The sequence below is a fragment of the Anomaloglossus baeobatrachus genome, chromosome 6, assembly GCF_048569485.1.
Source record: "Anomaloglossus baeobatrachus isolate aAnoBae1 chromosome 6, aAnoBae1.hap1, whole genome shotgun sequence".
Classification (NCBI taxonomy): Eukaryota; Metazoa; Chordata; class Amphibia; order Anura; family Aromobatidae; genus Anomaloglossus; species Anomaloglossus baeobatrachus.
Window position 1 is genome coordinate 542,055,003 of NC_134358.1, and position 26,721 is coordinate 542,081,723.

The 26,721-nt window shown below is 47.6% G+C and overlaps 1 protein-coding gene across 1 annotated transcript in view; it reads right to left on the reverse strand.

The window, feature by feature from the left end:
* Positions 1 to 26,721, reverse strand: part of ITGA8 (integrin subunit alpha 8) — a 287,198-nt gene that overhangs the window by 246,862 nt on the left and 13,615 nt on the right. The gene's annotated exons all lie outside the window — the stretch shown is intronic.

A 26,721-nucleotide genomic window follows, 5' to 3' on the forward strand; every position in this document is an offset into this window, starting at 1 on the left:
TCACTTAGGAGTTTTTATGCCAATGGTGCAAAGACGTTGGTGGCATCATATGTCATGGCTGTAAAGTATCCACAACACTATAAACAGTATACGTCATCCTAAATCTAATGAAAATCAGTATTCCGTGTCCACCGGACCAGAGCCCTGCGAACCACCTCCTACCTACTGGCATCACCGACTCCTCTTTAATTAGCCGGTCTGGCGCAACATCGTGCGTAATGCCGTAATGATGTGATGATGCTTAACAAAAAAGGATTTATGGGTTCCACCTTGTAGTAGGTGGATTACAAGGCTCCCAATCAACAGCTACGGTTTATTGACTTGGGCGCTGCACCACGGTCCTGCGGACAACCTCAAACCTACTGGCATCACCAACTCCTCTTTGGTTAGCTGGTCTAGCGCAATGTCATGTGTGATGTCGTAACGATATGATGATGTTTCTCAAAAGAGGAGTTAGGGCTGCTGACATGTAGTAGGCAGATCACAAGACTCCCATCTGACAGCCACAAATGAATGACCTGGTTCACGGTCTAGTGAAGAACCTCCAATCTAGCAGCATCACTGGTTCCTCTTTTGATTAGCCGGTCTGGCGCAATGTCGTGTCTGATGCTGTAACGATGTGATGATGTTTAACAAAAGAGGATTTAGGGGTACCAGCATGTAGTAGGCTGATCACAGGACTCCCATCCGACAGACACGGATTATGGATGTGATCACCAGACCAGGGTCCTGCAGACCACCTCCAACATACTGGCATCACCGACTCTTCTTTGGATTAGCCAGTCTAGCGCAATGTTGTGTGTAATGCCGTAACGATGTGACAATGCTTATCAAAAGAGGATTTAGGGGTGCCGGCATGTAGTAGGCGAATCACAGGACTCCCATCCAACAGGCACAGATTATTGATGTGATCGTCGAACCAGGGTCCTGAGGACAACCTCTGACTTACCGGCATCACTGGCTCGTCTTTGGACTAGCCGGTCTGGCGCAGTGTCGTGTGTGATGCCATAACGATGTGATGATGTTTCTCAAAAGAGGATTTAAGGATGCCGGCATGTAGCAGGCAGATCATAAGGTTCCCATCCGAGAGCCATGGATTATTGATGCGATTGTCAGACCAGGGTCCTGCGGACAACCTCCAACCTACCGGCATCACCAGCTCCTCCTTCGATTAGCCGGTCTGGCGCAAGTTTGTGTGTGATGCAATAACAATGTGATAATGCTTATCAAAAGAGGATTTAGGGAAGCCGGCATGTAGTAGGCAGATCACAAGGCTCCAATCCGACATGCATGGGTTATTGACGTGGCCTCCAGGCAAATTTATTTGCTCATCTCTAAATATTATAGATTTTTAAATATGTCCCTTTAAACATAAAGGAAAAAAAATGTATAAAGTAATAATGCTTAATAAATGCTACTTGTTTAGAGACATGTGAGCAGTCAAAAAGGAGTCATGCAGTCTCTCACACCTTCTGGCTGCACTGACATGCACAGTGACGCAAAGTGCACTGCACTCTATTTGCGCATGCGCCATGGATGTAACCCTAGTGGTAAGTGAGTGGCAAGTAACCACAATAAAAAAAAAACAAAAATAGTAACATCAACACTGGTTCTTGATGAGGATCCTCTATGGGTGATCTCTACTATGTAAACCCTACAATTCTACTGGATGATATTTAGGTTACAAAAGAACCACTGGTGGACACAGACAGAATAGGGCCCCTGTGCAAGAAAAGTACATAGGGCCGCTGCAGTCCCATTTCTCATCATAATGTGTGATGCCCCTGGACTATCAGGTCATCACAAGGTATTGCACAATTTGCCCTCCCGTGCAGTATCCACCTCCTTCTTGGTTATGGGTCCCTAACTACATGGTATTGCCTACATCAGCTAATCAAACCCTAGATACACTCTGCACCACACCCACCAAACACACCAGTGGACGGCTTGAGGGGAATAGAGTCGCCCACCTGGGGGGGTTGGAGAAGGGAGGTCAGGAGTGTCAGAAGAGGAGAGTTGATCTTGGGAAGTAAAGGAGAGAGGAGGTCAGGAGCAGGGCATCGAGGAGGACAGCCAGCAGCCTTGCACCATCACCGGGCTGGGACCAAGGCACAACGGGGTACGTGGACCCTAGGTCAGGGAGTAGCTTCAGGCAACCTAACAATTTACCCGAGGAGCCTTCAAAATTCGCTCTCCACCCACTCCAAAATTGGGGTACTAGTGCAACAACGGGGATAGGACTTTGCACTCAAAACGGTCCAAAAAATCCCAAGCGTGAACCCTGAGAGCAAGCTCCCACACTTATCCATAGTGGGGAGCGGGACCCGGCAAGTTTCATACTACCGGGACCAACAGAGAAGTAAACTTAGTGCCAGGAGGCAGGTCACGGATCACCAGGCAGCACCATTGGGGACGAGACCCGAACTAAGCTCCCCTCAGCGGCAGCGGTGTCCAGAACTTTGGTTTATCCAGTTGTCGGTGTCAGCTTAATGGACTGAGTGAGTACGCAAGTGACCCGTTTGCATCCAACGGCACTCCCCTCACCATCACCGAGCCCCGGGGTATCCCCTCTACCCGTGGAGGGTCACAACACCTGGCTGCCCATTCCATCATCCCCAGGTACTCCCAACTGCAGCGGTGGTACTCCTAGTTACCACATACCACGGGTGGCGTCACAAACTCTAATACAATCCCCTGTAAATACCCCCTTCATTTGAGAGGCCGCACGACCCCTGGGTCTGGAGACCCATGAGCCACCGTGGATCCAGATCTGAGCAGCTCAGCTGCTGGCACATGGGGTGGCTCAAATGCACAACTCAATCTACTTTGGAGGAGGAAATGGGCCTGTTAAACTCTTGGGCCCATGTAGGGCTGCACCAGTGATATGTGCACCCATGAATAGAACCCTATGATAATCTTAAAAAGAATCTGTCACCAGGTGTTTTTTTCCCATCTGAAAGCAGTTTGATGTAGGGGCAGAGACCATGATACTAGTGATGTGTCACTTACTTTACTGCTTGCTGCAGCTTTGATTAAAAACTGCTTTATCTTCTGCAGATCTACTAATTCTCTGAATGCTGAGCTATGTAAAGCCCCCCACACATCACTGATTGGCAGCTGTACACTGCACATAGGCAGTAAGCTGCCAATCAGTGGTGGGGGCGTAGTTGGACTACCTGGCAGCATGCCAGGTAGTCCTCTAATGATAATCTCCTGCTGTACCTATATATCCCTACAAGTAGTGTGCTTCACCTTTAAGAGACAGTACCCCTGTTCCAGTTTTCATGGACTTGCTGGCTGAGCCTTCGCTTCATGTTTACTCCCTATAGAGCTGAACTCTTGGTTAGTCTGGCTGAAAAGAGCGGGAAAAAGAAAGGAGGAGTAGGGAGTGTCGGAGGCGGGACCAGTGTGTGTGTGTGTGTCGCAGGAAATTAACAGGAGAGGAGCCGTGCAGGTGGGAAAAACTGGGAGTACTACAGTGTCGGAAAAATTACAGGACCGGTGAGAGAACCTTACCACATCCAAACCGTGAGTGACCCCTTGGTGCAGTGGTATGAATACCGAACTGAGTAGAAGATATCCTCAAGACCGGCATAGCCCAACTTAGGAGTTGGGAAGGGAAACCAGGTCCGCGACCAAGGAGGAGTTCCTTGCCTTGCTAGGAAAAGTAAGCGCCAACATCGGGACCGAAACCTTAGGAGTTGGACTGATTCCAGTGAGTAGTACCGTGAGTCAATACTACATGCGTACTCTGCAAGGTGTAGTGGAGGCCCCATCAGCCAGAGCGTAACATCCGTGCAGCCCTGTTACTAGAGGTCAGTTAGGTTGCAGCATAGTGTAGTAATTGTATTGCTTCGTTTGTTGCGTACTCATAGTCTTGTGTCTGTGAGTTGGGGATACATGTGATTTGCCGGCCCCAGCTAGTCGCCAAGGCTTGTAAAATCTTATTATTCTGAGAAATATTCCCATGACTGCTTTTACCATCGTTGTGTGTCTTGCCTTAAATAAAGCAAACCCTTGTTTTCTGTGACCTCATCTTGTGTTTTGGAGTCGTACTCTGCACCGGGGTGGTCCGTTGGCCATCGCTACATACCCATATGCCTCCAGTTACCCTAATGGGCTAATATACATTATTAAACTTTTTCAGCCTCTAGGTTAGTCCACAGAGGCGCCATTATTTTTACTGTGTGTATCTATGAGCTACCGATGTCACTGTATGCTTTAATGGTCTCTATTAGGTATATTTCGAGAAAGCCTCCCCACTTATAACCTTTGATGAACGTTGAGTAAGATCATGCTAAGTATTCTCCTACAAAACTGTAGGAGAATACTTAAAGCAGTTGGATTAAGAAAGTTTTCAACCCCTTAGACCACCTTCAGATGTCTATATTTTATGGCCCATGTACAGCCCATAATTTCCTTATGGGACACGGGACTCCTTACCAAAACAACAACCTCGAATGCACCAATAAGGCTGTTGTTTGGATCTGAAGACCCATAAGTGGTCAGAAAACCATGGTCCATGAAATGCAGACATGTTAAGATGACCTAAACAGTTAATCTATAGATTGGACCTGTTGGTCTTGTTTTGGTGGCTTCTTTGGAACACTTCAAAGACGTAATCTTTCTCACCATAGAAAACCTTTGCACCTGTGTTAGAGCAGATACTTCTGTGCCTAAGTAGGGATATCCTGAGATCTTGACCTCTCGGGTCTCTATTAATAGAAGATCTCAGCTTAAAAGATCAGAACAAAGTTTTTGTTTTTGAGACTGTCCCAGATCCACGTATGGGAACAATTTCCACACATCTGCAAATTGAAAGATTTTCTTATAGTCAATGTAGATGTGCTCAGACTTCATGTCCCCGATCCCATCATTTAAACCAAATTCAATCCACTTTAACATATGTTTCCACTTAAAAATTTGCAACCAAAAAGTCTCCTATATTTAACTTGTCATTATTATGTCTGAAGCTTTACACTTACTCATCCCCGATGGGTCAAACCGTGGGCAGCTCTAACACGTTGACTGTAGAAGTGAACCGAATTCGAGGGGTTTTCCATTTTCAGAGAGCTTGTTCATGATTTCATAAAACATTATTATACTTTGAGTATCCATACCTCCATATAGTAATTGAACGGGGACCTTTATTATTTAAGAAGGAAGATCGGTCCTGAGAGAAGAAACGTTCTCTCATGAGAGTGGAAATCTTCAGATCGAGATGTCTTTCCTCATATAATATATCAGTAAATTCTATATATTTATATTTAAATCAAGTCTAAGGTACCAAATTCTCATCTCTCGGAGAAGACTTGTGTCACATGACTCTATTTGTTCTGCATCTGCGGCTGATGACCCAGACACAATGTGACCTGATCACAGAAACATCTTCTCTCAAATCTGCTGCTCTTAATTTTCTGCTCTCATTGCATTACCCTTCATATGCATTGACACGGTTACTGGCTGGGAGACTGGTTTGTGCAGCTTTATTTGCTGTTCACATCTGACTTAGGAGGCTCTGTCACAGATCCAGCAAAAAATACTAAACAAAATTGTACAGCACAGCCTATGACAGGACCTCACAGACCCCATTATAGTCAATCGGGTCCATCATGCATTGCTGATCTCCATTATGTGAAGGATCCATTATTTTCATTGTTTCGCTCCTATGATGATGGAGCAGAGCAAGGGAGATGTTACACACCTGTCCTGGATCCGGCCTTTGCTTCCCCCAGCTGGCCTGCTGAACTTAGTTGTGCTCCACGTCAGACTTTGCAGGTGGCCTTGTGTGCTCCCATGAGATCGCCTGCCTGGGCCTGTGTCTTGGTCTGCCTGCGGCCTACTGTGCTTTCACTACCTGTTTTCCAGTCTCCTGTCTGCCTGCAAACTCCAGTGCTTTCACTACCTGGTTCCCGTTCTCCTATCTGCCTGCGGCCTCCAGTGCTTTCACTACCTCCTTCCCAGTCTCGTGTCTGCCTGTGGCTTCCAGTGCTTTCACTATCTGCTTCCCAATCTCTAGTCTGCCTGCACACTCCACTGCTTTCACTACCTGCTTTCCAGTATCCTGTCTGCCTGCGACCTCTACTGCTTTCACCTTCTGCTTCCCAGTCTCCTGTCTGCCTGCAGACTCCAGTGCTTTCACTAACTGCCTCGCTTTCACTAACTGCCTCCTGGTCTCCTGCCTACCTGCAGACTCCACTGCTTTCACTAACTGCTTCCCGGTCTCCTGTTTGCCTGTGTCCTCCAGTGCTTTCACCACTTGTTTACCGGTCTCCTCTCTGCCTGCGACCTCCAGTGTTTTCACCAGCTGCTTCTTGGTCTCCTGTCTACCTGCAGACTCCACTGCTTTCACTACCTGCTCCCCAATCTCCTGTCTGCCTGCAGTATCCAGTGCTTTCCCTACCTGCTTCCCAGTATCCTGTCTGCCTGCAGCCTCCAGTGCCTTCACTAACTGCTTCCCAGTATCCTGTTTGCCTGCAGCCTCCAATGCTTTCACTACCTGCTTCCCAGATATCCTGTCTGCCTGCAGCCTCCAGTGCTTTCACTAACTGCTTCCCAGTATCCTGTTTGCCTGCAGCCTCCAATGTTTTCACTACCTGCTTCCCAGTATCCTGTTTGCCTGCAGACTCCAGTGCTTGCACTACCTGCTTCCCAGTATCTTCTCTGCCTGCAGACTCCAGTGCTTTCACTACCTGCTTCCTAGTCTCCTGTCTGCCTGCGGCTTCCAGTGCTTTCACTATCTGCTTCCCGATCTCCTGTCAGCCTGTCTGCCTGCAGCCTCCAGTGCCTTCACTACATGCTTCTTGGTCTCCTGTCTGCCTGCAGCCTCCAGTGCTTCTGCTACCCATTTCCTGCATGAATACAAGTGTATAGTTTACCAAAATCAGATTGGATATGGATCAGACATTGAGCAACACCACTGATCAGGTCTCAGCAGGACACCCAGTGGCAAGAAAAAGAAAAAGTGAATGGAGCTAGGACATGACAACTCCATACACTATGTAGTGGTTGTTCTTGGGTACTGCAGCCTCCTGGGCACCTTTTTTGGTCCCCCTGGTGTTTACTTTAGTGTGTGTGAGTTTTGTTGTCCCCCCCTGTCTGTGTTGTTTGTCGATGGGGTTATGTGACTACTGTCCCGGCCCGACCCTTGGGATCTGGATATGGAGGGTGTTACATCAGGGCCTTGGACAGGAGATAGGGACACGCTGGGGGCCCAGACCTCACTACCATCTAATGTACCTCTGGGTTGAGGGTCAGCTCAGGGTCCTACTTAGTTTGAGGGCCAACATAGGGGTCTCTATCCAGTCACATCATAGTCACTAGAGTGACACTCAGTGGAGCAGCTGGAATAAAATAAGAGCAAAAACTGGACACTTTTGTCCTGGTGACACATTTCCTTTAACGGTATTTCCCTAACCTGGTCGTATAGTAAGTTTCCAACAGATTAAAAATATACGGTATCTTTCCAGAAATGCATTCAATGGATTGATGCTTTTCTGCCATGGTTGATTACTCACTACCATATTGAAGTATACACAATAAACAGTGAAATGATCTGGCAACTCAAGAAAGAGATCAGAATAAGTGATAGACTTTACATGTAAGAACGAACTTGGCCGAGACGGCCAGAAATGTCAACCATCTGATAATAAATGTCCATAGCGAAATCATTGTTACGTATTAGATCATCTGACTGTCCACGCTCCATCCCGGAGCAGAAGACACTGTCTGTTACACCCATTGAATAATTAGATAAAAGATGAAAATGCAAGCAGGTTTTGCTATTAATTTCGCTCCGTCAGTATTCTTTTTTATTTTATTTTTTTTTTTATTTTCTATACAGTTCCAAAGATATGGTCCTTTTTATTTAGTCCAAATTTTTAGAGTTTTACAAAAGTGTGTGGGGCTCACAGGGTAATTATACAGAGCAGCCTAAGGACACGCCCCAGAGGATGTTGTGAGTCACGCCCCTTTGTAAAAAAACATAAAAAAATTTACACCAAATAAAAAAATTCTGTATTTCTGCAGCCGTATGGTGAATTTGTTTAACAAAAAAACTCAAGTGGGCAACCGGAATAAAATAAAAGTTTAAAACTGGCCACATTTGACTTGGAGAGAGGTTCTCTTTAAAAGGTCACTCATGTTATTAAAAGTTATAATCTATCCCAAAGATAGGTAATAACTTGCATACTGTTGGGGGTCCGAGTGCTGGAACCTCCAGGATCCTGAGAATAGGGCTCTTACATGTCCTGTTAGAATGGAGTAGTGGTTATTCTTGCACACCACTGGTCTAACCATTCTCTATGGGACTGTGTCATGATGACTATGGGATAACGGGGAGGCTGTCCCCTCAAGCTAGGGGAGCTAGGGGGCCCTATGCTATCCCTAATCTCAGATATACTACTGAAGGTGGAGATGCCCGAGTCTTCTTACTGGCCCTGCTCCTAACCAGTCCTGATCTGATTCCCCCTCCCTCCTGGGAAGGATGAGACAGCAGTATGATGAAATCCACAGATAAAGACAGACAAGGGAAAACCAAAACTCTGTCACACCACACGCGCACACACAGGATAAGACAATAAACGATTCAGGAGGAAAAACAAGAGCAGGTAGACAGTGCAAAACAACAGGGGTAAATTCCACAACCGCACCAAGCAAAAAACACCTCTAAACACAACTTTCACCAGAGAGTCTTGGACACCATACCTCACAGAATAAACTATAGCTGGCATGGGTAAATGGATTCAAACAGTATAAATAGGAGGAGAGCAGATATGATAGGTCTCCCCACAACATGTAATTAAAGGAGCATCAGACTAGAAGAGATTAACTCTAAACTAGCTTGCCTATGAATCAGCACACATCAGGTTGATGCCTGAGTCTGCCTGTCTTGATTCCAGACACCAAATAAACCATCGGGCAGAGTGTCAGAATCTGCAGTCTGAACAGAGTCCAATGCCGCCATGACAGTTGGCGAAATTTGTGCAAATCTCTGTGCTATATTAGCAGAGCCTAAGACTGATAGACTGCAAGACAAGCTCCTGAGATGTGAGTGGCAAACCTTGGGAGGCAGGGGTGAAAGCACACGCCCCAGAGAAGACTGTGTGGAAACACATAGTTGGACTACAAAGCTGAGATTTCACATACTGCACTCCAGATGACACAAACGTGAATATCTCTGCAATGGAGCGACGCAATGCAAAAAGGAGAAGAGCAACAGAATCATGAGAGCTCAGGGATTTTTATAAGGGATTTAGCTCAATTTATTGAACAAGTGACAGGTTCTCTTTAAATACCGTACATATTATAGATTTTACAATCTTCGCAATAGAAGAAGCAAGTTCACCAAATGAAACAACAGAGAAGACTATTCACATTAATAGGGTTCTCTGTTTTGGGATAACACTACTTATTAGATGGGTCCCTTTCTCAAAAACTGATTGCAAAGTGCATTTCTGTGATGACCTCCAGAAATAAGCTCTCTCTATTCTGGCCATGATAATGAAGACTAAACTATTAAAGGGACTCTGTGAGCAGATTTCTGCAATGTAACCTGAAGGTAGCAGATTGCAAGTGTTAAAACAGGGATTTCAGCCCTGTGTCTGTTATCTTAGTCTTTTTTTATGTACTGTTAGCTTAAGCCTCTTATCTTTATCATTAGTGGATCTCAGCAGCACATGAATTGTAGTCCAACTCCAGCCCCCTCTGTGATTAGTAAGTTCTGTATATGGAAATGTGTACTGAAAGCCTGGTGTGGGCAAGTGCAGCTCCCAGAGGTCTGCTACATGCAAAATCGAAAATCTTTCACTGTGTCAGAACGGCTGCAGCCACTAATCTAAGTGATGCATCATTGAACTCAGGGACTCTTTGCCTACATAATGCTGCTCACAGATGAGGTAGCAAAAATCTGTTGACAGATAGCCTTTAAGCTGAGAATTCACTAATAAGTTTATGATAATGAATTCTATGTAGTGATGAGCTTATCAATTTACCCAACCCCGGTCCATGATTCAGGTCAGTGATCTCTCGTCGTGGATAGGAGATACACGGATTTCCCGATATTCACGGTTTTCTATTGTTTGAGTCAATAACTTGGCATGAAGTCGTCTATGTGGCACACAACTACTGACTAGTTAATCAAAAGGAGAGTCTGTGATCCTGACGGGTAAGAAGGTATATGCAGCTCCTCTCCATGGCCAGAGAACACCGACCTTGACCGTAGATCTGGGATGCGAATGTAGTGGGTGGGCCTACCCCCTACTAGTTCAGCATAGTTTACCCGGCATTGTGATTATTAAAAGTGTTGATTTTTTATTATTGTATGTGTTGTGTATTAGGGCACCCCCTAGTGGCCGGGTGGGACGGCTGTTGCCACCGGGGAGGAGGAGTCGGCCGGATATCTAGGGAAGGCCTGTGTGTGTGTGGGTAGAGAAGGATCCGGGACAGCAGGCAGTGAACATCTGCAGCGGCAAGTGTGAGTGTGTGAGCGGAACACCAGGGGACGCCGGAGCAAAGGAGGTGGACGCAACCTCAGGGTCTATTCCGCTGGTGTGGGTCCAGTGCGTGCTTGACCGGAGAGTGGGAGCCCGGAGAAGAAGAGTATCTAGGGCATATCCCCACCAGAGGGCGCGTTTGGGCAGGTTGTCCCCAGCTCCACCAATATTGCCGGAATCTGCTGACCGGAGTGTTATTTTCTGTGTGAATAAATGTCAGTTTTTATGCATTTCAACTTTTGCCTGAAGACTCTTTGTGCATCAGCCGGTGAAAGAGACGTCCCACACTGCACAATCAAGTCAGCCCCCGAAGTTAAAGAAGTGGTGGAACCAGGGGTCTGCCTCAGTACCAGTGCCATGACTACACAGCCAGAGGTGCCCCTGGGCCATCACTTCACAACTCATCTCTAATCCTGAACATATCAACTTATAGTAGATAATTAGTATCTTGGGTCAGATTGTAAGTGGGGAGAAGGGTTTGGGACTGCAGCATATCTCATAAAAGGCGCTGCAGGATGCTTTTTCTGAGATGTGTACTGTCTATAATTTGCAGGCTAGAGACGGACGATCCATTAGAGTAAGTTCATACAAACGGTTCTATATATAGATTCCCTGATGTAACATGCGCTTAATAGAAAGAAAACACACGTGCACATCTGGAGGGATGCAGACAGCTCTGCAGGGTGCAGCAAGGATAATATGAAAACTGTCTAAATTGTATGTATCTACTGACAACATGCGAACTAATAGGATAACCAGTCATTTAAACATGATTTGAAAAGTATGTATACTTTGGCAACCCCTTTAGGCTACGTTCCCATGGAACGTATTTACTTCTATCTTACAACAGTGGAGGCCCCGCAGTGATATCTGCAATGGTATTAACAGTGGTAGATATCATTGCGAAGAAGGAAAGGGAGAATCGCGCCTTTGCACTGCATAGGGAGGAATTTACAATGACTCTTGTCAATTTAGGCTGCAAATATTTTTCCCAGCGTGTGCATGAGATTTCTTAAAATTCCATGTACTATGCTGGCACTGGAAATCACTGGACTCTCCGCAAGCAGCAGAAAATCCAATGCGTAACCCCCTGTATGTTTGTCCTCGTCCTTTGCCTCTCCTAATTTTTCTAGAGCTTCTGGTTTAGAGGATCGTAGGCCAGTTTTGGTTAACCCGTGGAGTGTAACTATTGTTAATGGTTTTCGGGAGTTTGTGGCTCAATTTTTAGCAGATATGTGTGGCTTAAGGCCCCGTTACACGCAACGACGTATCTAATGATATCTCGCCGGGGTCACGGATTCCGTGATGCACATCCGGCATCATTAGCGATGTCGTTACGTGTGACACCAACGAGCGGCCGTTAACGATGGAAAATACTCACCAAATCATCCATCGTTGACACGTCGTTCATTTTCAAAAAATCGTTGATTGTTGAGGACGCAGGTTGTTCGTCGTTCCTGAGGCAGCACACATCGCTACGTGTGACACCTCGGGAACGACGAACTACAGCTTGCCTGCGGCCACCGGCAATCAGGAAGGAAGGAGGTGGGCAGGAAATTACAGCCACTCATCTCCGCCCCTCCGCTTCTTTTGGGCGGCCGCTTAGTGACGCCGCTGTGACGCCGCACGGACCCCCCCCTTAGAAATGAGGTGGTTCGCCGGCAACAGCGACGTCACTAGGCAGGTAAGTGCGTGTGACGGCTCCTAACGATATTGTGCGCCACGGGCAGCGATTTGCCAGTGACGCACAAACGACGGGGGCGGGTACGCTCTCAAGCGATATCGCTAGCGATATCGCTGCGTATGACGGGGCCTTTAATGTCTCAGTTAACCCCGCAGTGTCTCCGATTGGTGCTTGGGTACGTGACAAAGGAAGGAAGTGCAGCGCTTTCTCAGGTGGCAGTTTTGGAGATAGGTTCCTTCGTAGGGTTGGCTGACCCTGTGATTAGGCTGGATGATGCAGTGCAGGGCGAGGTGCACATCTACTTTAACAGCCTTTTAAGGGCTCATCTAAAGCAGGAAACTCCGGGAAAATTTCTAAAGGATGAGTATTGCAAATTTGTTCGTTACTCCCCTTGGCAAAACTTAATTTAGATAAAGTAAAGCCAGACCAAAGCAAAAAACAGGAGGAAGAAAAAAATACGTTATCGCTTGATACCTCGTACCTTTTCAAACTGGCTGCAAGCTTTTGCTATATTAGCCAGTATGTCTGGGAAAAGGCTTTGCAGAATTGTTCTTTGTTGTTTGTTATTTGGACTCCATAGGTGGAGCCTATAGGTTCTTTGGCGGCACTGCTTGGTTATGTGGCGCCCCTGACCTGCTCAGGCACCACTGAGTACTGCACCCACGCTGGGTGAATGCAACAGGTAATCCTAATGGCTGAACAGGGTGTGAACACACAGACACGTAGTAGCCAGGTCTCACACACACCATTGTAGGGACCCCTGGGCAGACCCAGGAGGGGGCGTGTCCTCCACATCCAATCATGGGGTGCGGTAGAGAAGCTGGTTGCTAGGTTGCAGAGGCAGGCACAGTGGAGAGGAAGAAGTGAGTCAGTCTGAAGTGAGGAAGCAAAGAGTGCAGAGTCACTAGTCAGACCCTGCAGGTATAGTGGCTGTCGACGGGGTAGAATGGTTACCCAGTAGGGCTACCTGAAAACCACCTAGTGAAGAGGTGGCTGAGTAAAGGGACTACCGGTAACCAGGCCCGCACGGGGAAACAGGTCCGTAGAGCAGGAACTTATCTACTTGGCCTGCTAAACCTGCCGGTGAGGGTGCTGGATGTGCCTCACCAACCAACACAGAGTCTGCAGCATCAGCAGCAACGAGGGGGCCCATAAGTGAGATAGGATAAGAAGCCATCTTTACTTGACCACGCTGCCAGCAAACGGGCCAGACAGGGGAGAAAAGGCAGTTGCGACTTCCCTGGGTGATTCCCGCAGCACTTCAAGTCAGGGGTCATCTCAAAAAAGAAGGGCTAGGAAGGCGAGTTGACAGTTACCCCTGGACCAGCCTAAAGGATACCTGGTTCACCCTGATCTGCCACAGCATCGCCCGGGCTGCCTCACTGAGAACACCAAAAGTGAGTAAAAGCCGTGAAAGACACTCTGGACTCTGACTGAATCATTCTACGACCTGTGGTTCCACACACACAAACACACCCGAGCCCCTGGGGCCAGCCTCACCCTCGGGGGGGGCACACCATCCGACTGCAATCCCATCAGCCCCAGACGCTCGTTAAACTGCAGTGGCGGTCACCCACCCTGACCTCAAATACCGAGAGTGGCATCACGACCCGATACAAAGAAAACCTGACTGACCTGTTGCCAGAAGAACCAGCAAGGTGGGTCCCCGCGGCATCCCTGCAAGTGGATAGATGTCCTGGGGAGCGGTGGGCGACACAGTTACGTTACCGGAACACAGTTAGACTTAACTTGAGATGGGACCATAAGGACATCGCATTACGGATGTGTCTAATGGTGTCGGCTCGTTCAAATTCACAGCTTTTTCATCCAGGGGCCGAGGGGTCAACCTCAGGTTCAACACCAGTTTAACGACAGTCAATGCCAATAAGGCACAAACTGTCATTTTAAACACAATTGTTCCTTTTGTGGCGGGAACCATGCCCAGTCAAAATGTTTTTAAAAATCTAAAAGGGTAACCGGTGATGCAAACCAAAAAAAAGCCACTGAAAATAGAAGCAACGCTGCCCTATCTAAGGGATTAGCCAGATAGGGTTGCAGCGGAGTTATTAAGAAATGGTTTTGAGTTCAGTTTTAAGATTCCTTTTTTTCGGATGCCCCATTTTCACCCAAATAATCTGAAGTCTGCTCACCTGCACCCATTGATGGTGACAGACAAACTTTTGAAGGAGGTGACCCTGGAGCACATGGCTGTCTCGTCGAGGTGTCACCTTGCCCCCTACCTGCGGGTTTCTTCGTTAGGAGTGGTTCCCAAAAAGGAGCCAGACAAGTTTCATCTGATACATCATTTATCTTACCCAGGGCATCATCCGGTAAATTACTGTATCAGCAACGATTTATGTACAGTTTCATATGTGTCATTTGACAAAGCTTTGGTTTGTCTTTGAAGATGTGGGCATGGTGCCCTCATGGTAAAACAGATATTGAAGCCGCTTTCCACCTTTTACCAGTGCACCCAGATTGTTTTCACTTATTGGATTGCATGTGGAATAAGAAGTGTAATGTCAATCATTGTTTTCTATTGGGCTGTTCTATTTCATGTTCTTATTTTGAGAGTTTTAGTAGCTTTGTAGAATGCGTGGTTAGGAAGGAGTCCGGTCAACATTAGCTTTGTAGAATGGGTGGTTAGGAGGGAGTCTGGTCAACAGTAGCTTCTTAGAATGGGTGGTTAGGAGGGAGCCCAGTCAACAGTAGCTTCATAGGATGGGTGGTTAGGAGGGAGCCCAGTCAACGGTACCTTCATAGAATGGGTGGTTAGGAGGGAGCCCAGTCAATGGTAGCTTCATAGAATGGGTGGTTAGGAGGGAGTCTGGTCAACAGTAGCTTTGTAGAATGGTTGGTTAGGAGGCAGTCCGGTCAACAGTAGCTTTGTAGAATGGTTGGTTAATAGGGAGTTCGATCAACAGTAGCTTTGTAGAATGGGTGGTTACAATGAAATCTGGTCAACAGTAGCTTTGTAGAATGGTTCGTTAATAGGGAGTTCGATCACCAGTAGCTTTGTAGAGTGGGTGTTTAGAATGCAGTCCGGTCAACAGTAGCTTTGTAGAATGGGTGGTTATGAGGGAGTCCAGTAAACAGTAGCTTTGTAGACTGGGTGGTTACAATTGAATCTGGTCAACAGTAGCTTTGTAGAATGGTTGGTTAATAGGGAGTTCGATCAACAGTAGCTTTGTAGAATGGGTGCTTAGGACGCAGTCCGGTCAACAGTAGTTTTGTAGAATGGGTGGTTACGAGGGAGTCCAGTCAACAGTAGCTTTGTAGAATGGGTGGTTATGAGGGAGTCCAGTCAACAGTAGCTTTGTAGAATGGGTGGTTAGGACGCTGTCCGGTCAACATTAGCTTTGTAGAATGGGTGGTTACGAGGGAGTCCAGTCAACAGTAGCTTTGTAGAATGAAAGGTTAGGAGGGAGTCCAGTCAACAGTAGCTTTGTACAATGGGTGGTTATGAGGGAGTCCAGTCAACAGTAGCTTTGTAGAATGGGTGGTTAGGAGGGAGCCCAGTCAACATTAGCTTCATAGAATGGGTGGTTAGGAGGGCGTCTGGTCAACAGTAGCTTCATAGAATGAGTAGTTAGGAGGGAGTCTAGTCAACAGTAGCTTTGTAGAATGGTTGGTTAGGAGGAAGTCCGGTCAATAGTACTTTTGTAGAATGGGTGGTTAGGAGGCAGTCCGGTCAACAGTAGCTTTGTAGAATGGGTGGTTATGAGGGTGTCCAGTCAACAGTAGCTTTGTAGAGTGGGTGCTTACAATGGAATCTGGTCAACAGTAGCTTTGTAGAATGGTTGGTTAATAGGGAGTTCGATTAACAGTAGCTTTGTAGAATGGGTGGTTAGGACGCAGTCCGGTCAACATTAGCTTTGTAGAATGGGTGGTAACGAGCGAGTCCAGTCAACAGTAGCTTTGTAGAATGAGAGATTAGGAGGGAGTCCGGTCAACAGCCTGTGTTGCATTACCTGTATGATTTTATGTGTTGGGCTTAACTGTTGAGCACGTTGCTGGCAAAATTGGCACTTCACTACCCCCCAGAAAAAAACAGAAGGTGCATCCACAACAATGCATTTTTTAGGAATTGAGCTGAATTCGATGGCCATGGTTAAGACTCAGGATTTCAGGTTGGAGGTTCAGCTGCTGTTAGCAGGAAAGAATGTTTACTTGAAGCAGGTTTAATCAGTACTGGGTAAACTTAATTTTGCATTTTTGTATTATGATTATGGGTCTGATTTTTTTGTCAGCGGTTGGCAATGGATAATTCAGGGATTCGGAACCCAGCTCATTTTATTTGTCTGTCGGCTAGCCACAAGGCTGATTTGAAGTTTTAGGTCTCATTTTTGGACCAGTTTAATGGTAGGTAAGTTTTAGTTGAAGAATAGGTAGATAGTCCAGACTTGGGGTTGCATGGTTTTAGTGCTTATTTTCAAGGAAAATCGTTTTCGGGCTCATGGCCAGAAGAATGGATGGTCTAAGACTGACCAGACAGGAAAAGCAAAGTGAGTAGTGCTGTTTAGAATACCAGGCTCTATGGTGGCCTTTTAACCTATTAAATGCTACAAAGGTGTTTGACAGAGGGAGAGGGCTTGCTCAGTCAGCTTACCGCAAAACAGTTGCAGGGTACATATGGTTTTATATGGGACCGAAACATGGCACAAAGGTATTTGCTTAATAAGCCATGCAAAAAGTATAGCCGAATAACTTGACTGTAAATGTGAAATATTAATTAGATATAATATAGGGGTGTCCAGAGGAGGAATTTGCTCCCAAACCCTGGCGTCTATCACATGAGAAGACACCATAGTGGGAAGCAGCCTGATTATAGACTTGCATTTGGGCCCTGGAGCCCAATCTTTTGAAAGAAATAATCCTTTCCTACTGGAGTCTATTTCCAAACTGGGCTCTCTTGTGCTGGACCTTTATGGCCCTGGTCTCCAGAGAGCCTGGGTTTGCTATCTGGAGCTCAGCTTCCCCAATGCCACCATTGTAATCTGTTATATTACCAGTAAAGGCCGCTTAAGTGGTTTCTAGAATAGGTGTGAAGGACGTTGCCCAGATGGGCATGTAAACCCGTTGCAACCCCTATTACAAGGCTTCTGTGCAGAATACGGTCTCGGACAGAATTCAAGTTCTGCATAAGCCTCTCATAGCCCTGGGCAAGTTACATAGTATTCCTAGACGGGGCCAGAGACTCGACTTCTTATCCTGTTACTCATTTTGCTGATGTTTGTTGCCAATTCTACGAACATTAAAGAACTATTCCCATATATCTGCCAATTCCTAACTTTATCCCCATGAAGCACCTGTACAGTCTACCTCAACGTGGGCCAACCTGACGCATCTCCAACACATGGACCGCAACTGGGGAGAGGGCCACACAGATCGTGTTTCATGCAGATGTTCTCATAGCTGCAGAGCATTTCCCTATAAAGAATCATCGGCACACCATTAAGAATTGGAAGAGTTCCCGGAAAAATGCTCGAGTTTCCCATTGACTTTCATTATACTCGGGTACTCGAGACGCGCCCATCCGAGCAGCCAACTGCTCGTTATGAGTATGGAGCACCCAAGCATGATAGTGCCCGCTCATCACTATTAATCATCAATGCATGTTTTACTAAATTCAGAACAGATTGATGTATTAGATGGGTGGGGGGGAATTCTCATCCCAGGCAGGTTTAGCAGTATGAACAAATTTAGTATTGTCATGCAAAAACTACTTAAAGCAGGTCTGTCACCAGTTTTCACAACACAAACTACTTACATTATTGTATAGATGTCTTGGACCTGATGAGGCTGGTGTACATGCGTTGAGAATTCATGTCAGAATGGCTGTATATAAAGTTTCATAAATCCAGCTAAAGAATAAGGCTTAAGCCACACGACAAGAACAACGGTGCGAGTGGAGTGCGATAAAACATTGGATTCCACTCGGACCAATATTAGCCTGTGTGTCAGCGCACATGAGCAATTATTTTCTCAGCCCTAATCGGACCGAGAAAACAATCGCAGCATGCTGCGACTGTAATGCGCGACTCTCTCTCGCACCCATTCAAGTCTATGGGGCGAGAGAAAAATCGCACTGCACTCGTAGTACACCGGTGTACCGCAAGTGCAGAGCAAGAATGGCAATAGCCGGCAACATAGGAGGGAGAGAAATCCCTCCCGCCCCTCCTCAGAGCCGGCCCACCCCACGCAGCTGAGGTCCACTCGCACAGTCAGACCTCAGTCGCAGGGACACTCGCATGACACTCGGCTCCTGCTGTGCTGCCAGCGTGAGCCCAGTGTCATGCGAGGATCCCACTAGTGCCCCGAGTGACCTCGGCCTAAGAAAGCTTATGAGTCCGATGTTTTCAATCTCCACTCACCAATCCTGGCTGACAGTTATTCGGTCTCCACCCACCAGACTGACTGACAGCTGCAGCTTGTACAAAGCAGTGTGAGATCTCAGCAGCTGCAGGGAGTAGGGATACACTGCCAATAAGGGTCGGTGGGCGAAGATTGAAACTAAAAAGGAATATACAGTCATTCTAGATGATCAATGCAATTATACCGACCTCATCAGGTCTGTGAGATTTTTTTCATTTAAGGGTATGCAGGCATTATATAGGAGGTCCACACTGGAGAAGCTCCTCTATGAGATAGAACAGAGCTGCTCTGGTGGACTCCATCTGATGTTGTATTTCATGAACAGACATTCATACGAAACTGAACAAAATCATAAACACAACAGTTTTGTTTTTCCTCCCATTTTTCATGAGCTATATTCAAAGATCTAAGACTTTTTAATCAATAGGAGGTAGATGTGGAGTACCCAGTCTCGACCACTATCAGAGGATGGAGTAGCTCCGGAACTAAGCATTTCCGGTTGGTTGCTAATGCCCCCGACACCGAGAACAGCTGATCGGCGGGGGTGCCGAGTGTTGGACCCCAGCGAATCAGACATTCACAGTCTATGCTAAAGGGCACTTTGCACACTACGACATCGTAGGTGCGATGTCGGAGGGGTCATGTCGAAAGTGACGCACTTCCGGCGTCGCACTCGACATCGTAGTGTGTAAATCCTAGATGATACGATTAACGAGCGCAAAATTGTCGTAATCGTATCATCGGTGTAGCATCTGGGAATTCCATAATTACGCGACTGCGACAGGTACGATGTTGTTCCTCGTTCCTGCGGCAGCACACATCGCTGTGTGTGAAGCTGCAGGAGCAAGGAACATCTCCTACCTGCGTCCTGCAGCTTACGCCGGCTATGCGGAAGGACAGAAGTGGGCGGGATGTTTACGTCCCGCTCATCTCCGCCCCTCCGCTTCTATTGGCCGCCTGCCGTGTGACGTCACTATGACGCCGCACGACCCGCCCCCTTAATAAGGAGGCGGGTAGCCGGCCAGATCGACGTCGCAAGGCAGGTGAGTCCATGTGAAGCTGCCGTAGCGATAATGTTCGCTAAGGGCTGCTATCACAAGATATCGCTGCTGCGACGGGGTCGGGGACTATCGTGCTCGGCATCGCAAGCATCGGCTTGCGATGTCATTGTGTGCAAAGTGCCCCTTAGGATAGGCCATCAATGTAAAAGTAGTGGACAAACTCCTTTAACGTTTGTCCACTACTAAAAAAGTAGTGGACACAATTCCTTTAGAAAGGGATGGTGCTGTTTTGGGAAGGAGGCAGCCATCATTTTTAACCTTGGAAAACCCTTTAAAGCTACAGGTTCTCTGCACCTTATTAAATCTCCACAGTGTTCAGACTCGGTTCCAACTCAAAGAAGTGAGCAGAGATCTTGAAAACAGAAGAATTGAAACACAAAGTATATTAGGAAGTTGCAGAACTTTTCATTATGAGTTGATTAAGTAGAACTGGAAAACTCCTTTAAATCATGCACAAGTAAGAATAAGATCACGAGGATCTTTTTGAAGTTTAGATACTTCGCTTTGGCCACTTTCCAGACACAATTAAGTTGTTGCAAAGTAAAACGTTAACAATCTGAAACCTTGTGGTTAGAGGACGGCTCTGACAATATCCAGAAGTTTAGGCCTTTATCTGAGAGACCTACGTCTTAGTCTTTAGTTTGGCTCTTCTCTCACGTTCCTTAAGGATCATCTCTGCCTCGTTCAGCCCGGTCTGGAGGAGGAAACGGTTTTCGCTCTTTGCAAGATGTATTGTGAGATTAACCATTGGCTCTCATGCAACCGGGGGTCATCTTGTGTTTCTCAGTTCATACATACAGGGGTTTTTTTTTGCCTTCTTGTTCTTGAAAGCACATCCTGCAGAAGGCTGATGTTATCTCGTAAACTATGTGACCAAAGGGGCTGAAACAGATGCGTCCACACTGAGGAGCGGCTCTGTAAAAACCTATTTTTGTATATAAAAAAAAATAAAAAATCAGAAACACGTGTAGGTGGATTTAGAAGGAATGAACTGAAGGCATCTACTGCAGCCTCATGTTAGCTTTTGATCTCCTTTCTACCGTTGTGAGAGATTATGTGTGTCAGCGGCTTCAGTCTGTGATGTCCACCGGCGAGAAGACTCACTGTGGAGAACGTCAATGCAACGTCAAGCTTCAATGATGATTTTTGCTATGAATTAGTTTTGCTTGACATAAATATGTGCGAGGAAGTGTCTCAATCTATCAAAAAGGGTTTCATACGTAAAAAGGAAAGGTTTCAGGTCTAATGGTTTTGGATATGTCATTTGTCAGACCATTATTATGTTGCGCCCAGGGATATGGGGTACTCGGTCCCGGGCAGTGTTTATCTTGGGAATGTCACGGTGGTGGCCGTTGCCCGGTTCCGTGCCCTGGACCCTTTTTGTAATGGGGTGTATTTACAGGGGATTTAGGTTAGTGTTCACACGTGACGCCACTTGCAGTGTTGTGGCTATATGGATGGAGCCGCCGCTGCAAAATGTCACTACTGGGACTGGTGTTAATTGCAGCCTGGATGGTAGGCCCTCCGCAAGCAGGGCCGGGCCCCAGAGGATAGGTTATGTGACGGGCTTCGGAAGAAGGTAGTCCACACTTTAGTGCAACTGGTCTTTACTCACTGCTTGTTGGTGGTAACTGGTTACCTGAGGCCGCCTGGTTTCACCTCCAGGTCCCCTTCGTTCCAGTGCCAGTTAGTAATCTGGTACCTTCTTCCCCTGCGCCTGTCACTGGTTAATGGGTCCCCGTGGCATAGTGCAACTGGGGGTCCCCGCCTGGTGGTTTGTCCACCTCTGTCCGCCTGACGGTAGCGTGAACTCTGTGGGGTTGGAGTCTCTGGTCCTGTCCCCGGTTCTCCCTTTGCTACTGAGTCTTCGGACTCTAAGGTCAGCGAGGTCCTTGATGGTCCCCTCGCTGTGTAGGTGTTAACAGGCCAGCTTGGAGCTTCTACCTGTCCTAGGGTCCTGTACCCTGTCAGTGAATAGTTCCGGGAGTACTCCACCGTACACCACCGGCAACAACCCTCCTGGGTACCAGGTTACTGTCAAACCTGAGTCAGTGCATCTCCTCCTGTCTACCTTCACTCCTTCACTCCTTGACTCTCTACTCTGTACTGACTGTCTCTCCTCAGTCCGCCCCTCCCACCTGGTCAAATAGTGGACTGGACTGGCTCCACCTCTAGGTGGCCATCCATTGGTCCAACCCTAGCCTTGTACCATTGTATGGGGGATTGTTGGGGAAAACTTGGATTACCTAGAGTTTTTGTGTGTGACTGTCACTGGTCTTCCGGGGACCTAGGGGGTAGGCACTGCATCCTGGGGGGGATGCAGAACCTTGTAGCACCCTGATGGCTTCAGGAGCACTACAATTACATAGGTGGGGATGAAGATGGTGGAACTCAAATGGAGGTTGTGGCTTATTTCCTCTAAGAACAAGAGCATCGGGCATATTAAAATTCAGCTGTCTGATCCTTCTCTTTTCTTATATGTTCATGGGGGAGTATTGTACTAATTCAATTACACCTACACCAGATAGATCATGCCTTACCCTAAAGCTGGCCATTCGAATGAGATAGTTATCTACCAAATGTTGGCTATCCATCTTGACTCTGCCATAGACATCAGCTTTTGCCTTATGTTTTCAACAGGACGACAGTAAAAAGCTTAAAAAAATGTGACGCTCTGGGCAAGCCAGGGGTCACAGGTCACAACACCACACGCACCCCACATTCCCTGCAGGTACACCAAAGTCAAAACAGAAATCCTTGTTGCCTTCCTCCAGGAGCTGGTGTCCACACCAGGGGGTGGGCCAGGCGGTTGGCTCCACCCACCGAGGAGTTCACAGCTCTGGAGGCGGGAAAACCAGGCAGTCCAGCTAGGGCAGTGAAAGTGAAAGGAAGTGAAGTGAAGCTGGTGAAGTGGTAAAGGAGGAAAGTAGGAGTAGTGACAGCAAGAAGCCTGAAGTTAGTCCGGGTGTGTGCCCTGGACTGAGACAGCAAGGTTGGCAGATGGCGGTGACCGTCTGCAGGCGAGACTGATTGGAGGTTGCCGAAAGGACCGTGGACGGGTGGTGACCCGGCGGTACCGGAGCGGTATACGAAGATTAGTCAGCACCAGGGCAGGGGCCTTTCGGATCCCGGCAAGGCTAGGAATCGCCATAATTTGCCAAATCCGTCAGTGAAGGGGACGACAGTCTCCCAACAACCAAGTCCCGTTTGAAGGCAACAGTCCAACCGTTGAGGGGCGACATCGCCACCGCCAAGGCACCAGTTTCCCAGGGCCAGCGCCTGCGGGCAAGAGTGGAGCTCCTCCGGCTCGTATCCAAGCTGGGGAGCGGGTTACCGGTGGGAACCCATCGCTACCAAACAACAACACATAGGTGCAGGGAAGAGACCGTCACCGTCAACTGCAGGGGATATCAGCAGCGCAACCGTCTGAGGGACCCGTCCAACCAGCCGTTTGTTTACCGAGAACTGTGTCGTGTTTACTGGCTGAGTGAGTACCTCCGTGCCGTGCGGCACAGCGCTGCCCCTGCGCCCCTGCACCTCCACAGGCCCCATAGCCCGCCTGTCCACCATCCAACACCACATCACTGGGCCCCGGGATCACCAACCCCTACCCACGGAGGGGCAAAACAACAACTGGCTGCTCCATACCATCACTCCCGGGATCCCCAGCCAGAGCAGCGGTGGTGTACACATAATCACCACAACCGTGGGTGGCGTCACGGACAATAAACAATCCCCACAACCAAACCCCTTTCACTCACGGGCGAGGAGCGCTGCTAGAGTCCCCGGGATCCGGCCCATCGCTCAAGCCACCGAGCAGCAGCAGGCCGCAGCAGCCGCGGCAGCTGGACCCGAGCAGTGGGAGAGCGCGGCGTCCCCTCCTCCGCCCGCGACAAAAGCATCTTATCTCTGCTAAAAACAAAATTCCAACTACCTAATGCTTTTGCCTCAAGACGGTTGCAAGGCGTCCGTACACATCAGACTGGTCGGATGGTCCTGACAAACTCAGCAGGTAAAGCGGAAGTTCAACTAATGGGAATCTGGTCCTTAACCTTCAAAATACTTACACAATCAATCTCGTGGGGTCCATGGGACCCCAGTTTTCATATCAAGAAATTAATAACGTTCGTTAAAAAATAATTTTTACTTTATTTAGGAACTCAAGGTTCAACATCTTAGCTAAACGATATTATAAATTTTGTTATAATCATCAAATTGTAAACATCTATTTATCTACTATAAAAAAAAACAAACAAGTGATTATTAATAAGTAATGAATTAGTAATGTAAATATGTTATAGTTAGGAAAGTACAGAAATGGACGGACTATACTTGTGGAAAGATCTGGAGAAATGCTTCAGTTCTCCATTGACTTCCATTATACTCGGTCCACGAGTTGAGCCCATCCAAGTGTCTGACTAGTTACTCATCACTAGTTACGAGTACTGATCACCCAAGCATGGTAGTGCCCGCTCATCACTAGTTACGAGTACCGAGCACCTGAGCATAGTAGTGCCCGCTCATCACTAGTTACGAGTACTGAGCATCCGAGCATGGTAGTGCCCGCTCATCACTAGTTACGAGTACCGATCACCCAAGCATGGTAGTGCCCGCTCATCACTAGTTACGAGTACTGAGCACCCGAGCATGGTAGTGCCCGCTCATCACTAGTTACGAGTACTGAGCACCCGAGCATGGTAGTGCCCGCTCATCACTAGTTACGAGTACTGAGCACCCGAGCATGGTAGTGCCCGCTCATCACTAGTTACGAGTACCGAGAACCTGAGCATAGTAGTGCCCGCTCATCACTAGTTACGAGTACTGAGCACCCGAGCATGGTAGTGCCCGCTCATCACTAGTTACGAGTACTGAGCACCCGAGCATGGTAGTGCTCACTCCTCACTAGTTACGAGTACTGAGCACCCGAGCATGGTAGTGCCCGCTCATCACTAGTTACGAGTACTGAGCACCCGAGCATGGTAGTGCCCACTCATCACTAGTTACTAGTACTGAGGCCCTTAGCATGGTAGTGCCCGCTCATCACTAGTTACGAGTACCGATCACCCGAGCACGGTAGTGCTCGCTCATCACTATTTACGAGTACCGAGCACACGAGTATGATAGTGCTCGCTCATCACTAGTTACGAGTACTGAGCACCCGAGTATGATAGTGCCCGCTCATCACTAGTTACGAGTACTGAGCACCTGAGCATGGTAGTGCCCGCTCATCGCTAGTTACAAGTACTGAGCACCTGAGCATGGTAGTGCCCACTCATTACTAGTTACTAGTACTGAGGCCCCGAGCATGGTAGTGCCCGCTCAATCACCACTAGTTACGAGTACCGAGCACCCGAGCATGGTAGTGCTCACACATCACTAGTGATGACCTTTTGATCTGTTTTTTTTTTTTGTTTTTACAACATCCTAAATGTTGCCTACTTTCCTTTAATGAACAGAAGGTGGACAGGAACAATCACCACCAGACCCTGAGAATCATCTTGTAAAAAAGTACATAAAGACCAAAGAGTGAAAGCCCCGACCATCGCCTTCATTTTACCAATTCTTCTTTTAAAGTCTGAGGCTCTGAGCTCAATTCCAAAAATAACCGGCGTATCTGTTTGTATAAATCCTAAGTATAATCACGCTGCGGGAGCGGAATATGAGGCTGGGATTTATGGCGCTGGATTAAGTGGTGTTTTCTTTTGCAAGTTTTTAGATAAGCATCATTAAAAAGGACTGATTTAAAGGGGTTCTAACCCCTAAAATTAATGAAAACCGTAATATTCTAGCCTTTTAAGGAACTACACATAATGTGGGTACAGGTGCCCCCTGCCACATTGTAATAATTGCAGGAGGACCAACAAGACATCCTCGGCTACAGGAGTCTCATGGCATACATGAAACGTCAGTGCCCTTTATGGTGACACAAGTAATGGTGGGGTAGTGTATCTTGTATTTTTAAGTCATTTTGAATCTGCTAAGATGTATTTTTAGGGACTGGAAACACATCGCTGGAATCAAGGTCTCTGCCCCTACATCATGCTGCTCTCTTTATTACATAGCAAAAACCTGCTGACATTTTCCTTTTACATTTCTTATCACTCAAATGATTATTTGATGTTAATGTGTTTTGACATGAGCGTTCGCTGTTCCCTGAAGTTGGGGGTTTCCCCTTAAATTGGCAGCCACAGTGGTCTTCATGTAGTATGTCACATGGCCAATGCCATGAAATTAGGGGTTACGAAGAGGGTTCTTTAAAGAGGGATCCAATGTGGTGCAAAATGGTATCTTATGTCATTATGAGGAGTGCTCTAGACATATACTGAATAAAGGGGGCTTTACACGCTACGACATCGCTAATGCGAAGTCGTTGGGGTCACGGATTTTGTGACGCACATCCGGCCGCATTAGCGATGCCGTTGCGTGTGACACCTATGAGCAATTTTGCATCGTCGCAAAAACGTGCAAAATCGCTCATCGGTGACATGGGGGGTCCATTCTCAATTATCGTTACTGCAGCAGTGACGAAGTTGTTCCTCGTTTCTGCGGCAGCACACATCGCTCCGTGTGACTCCGCAGGAACGAGGAACCTCTCCTTACCTGCCTCCCGGCCGCAATGCGAAGGAAGGAGGTGGGCGGGATGTTACGTCCCGCTCATCTCCGCCCCTCCGCTTCTATTGGGCGGTGGTTCAGTGAAGCTGCTGTGACGTCGCTGTGACGCTGAACGAACCGCCCCCCAAATAATATGTGTGACAGGTCTGGGCGATGTTGTGCGGCACGGGCAGCGATTTGCTTGTGACGCACAACAGATGGGGGCGGGTACCCACGCTAGTGTGGCGCCCTGGACTAGCCAGGTCGTCACAGGTAGAAGTGGAAGAGAGAGGAATGAAGTAGTAGTGGAGGAGTAAACTGACCGTGTCTGGGTGTGTGGACCGGGCACTAAGAGCAAGGTTGGCAGACGGTGGTGGCCGTCTGCAGGAGCGGCAGATCAACGCGGAACCGTAGGACCGGGGTCGGGCGGTGGCCCGCCGGTACCGAACCGGGGAGCGAAGTGAAGCCAGCACACATCGGCAGGGCCTGCGGACCCCGACCAGGCTTGGAGTCGCCA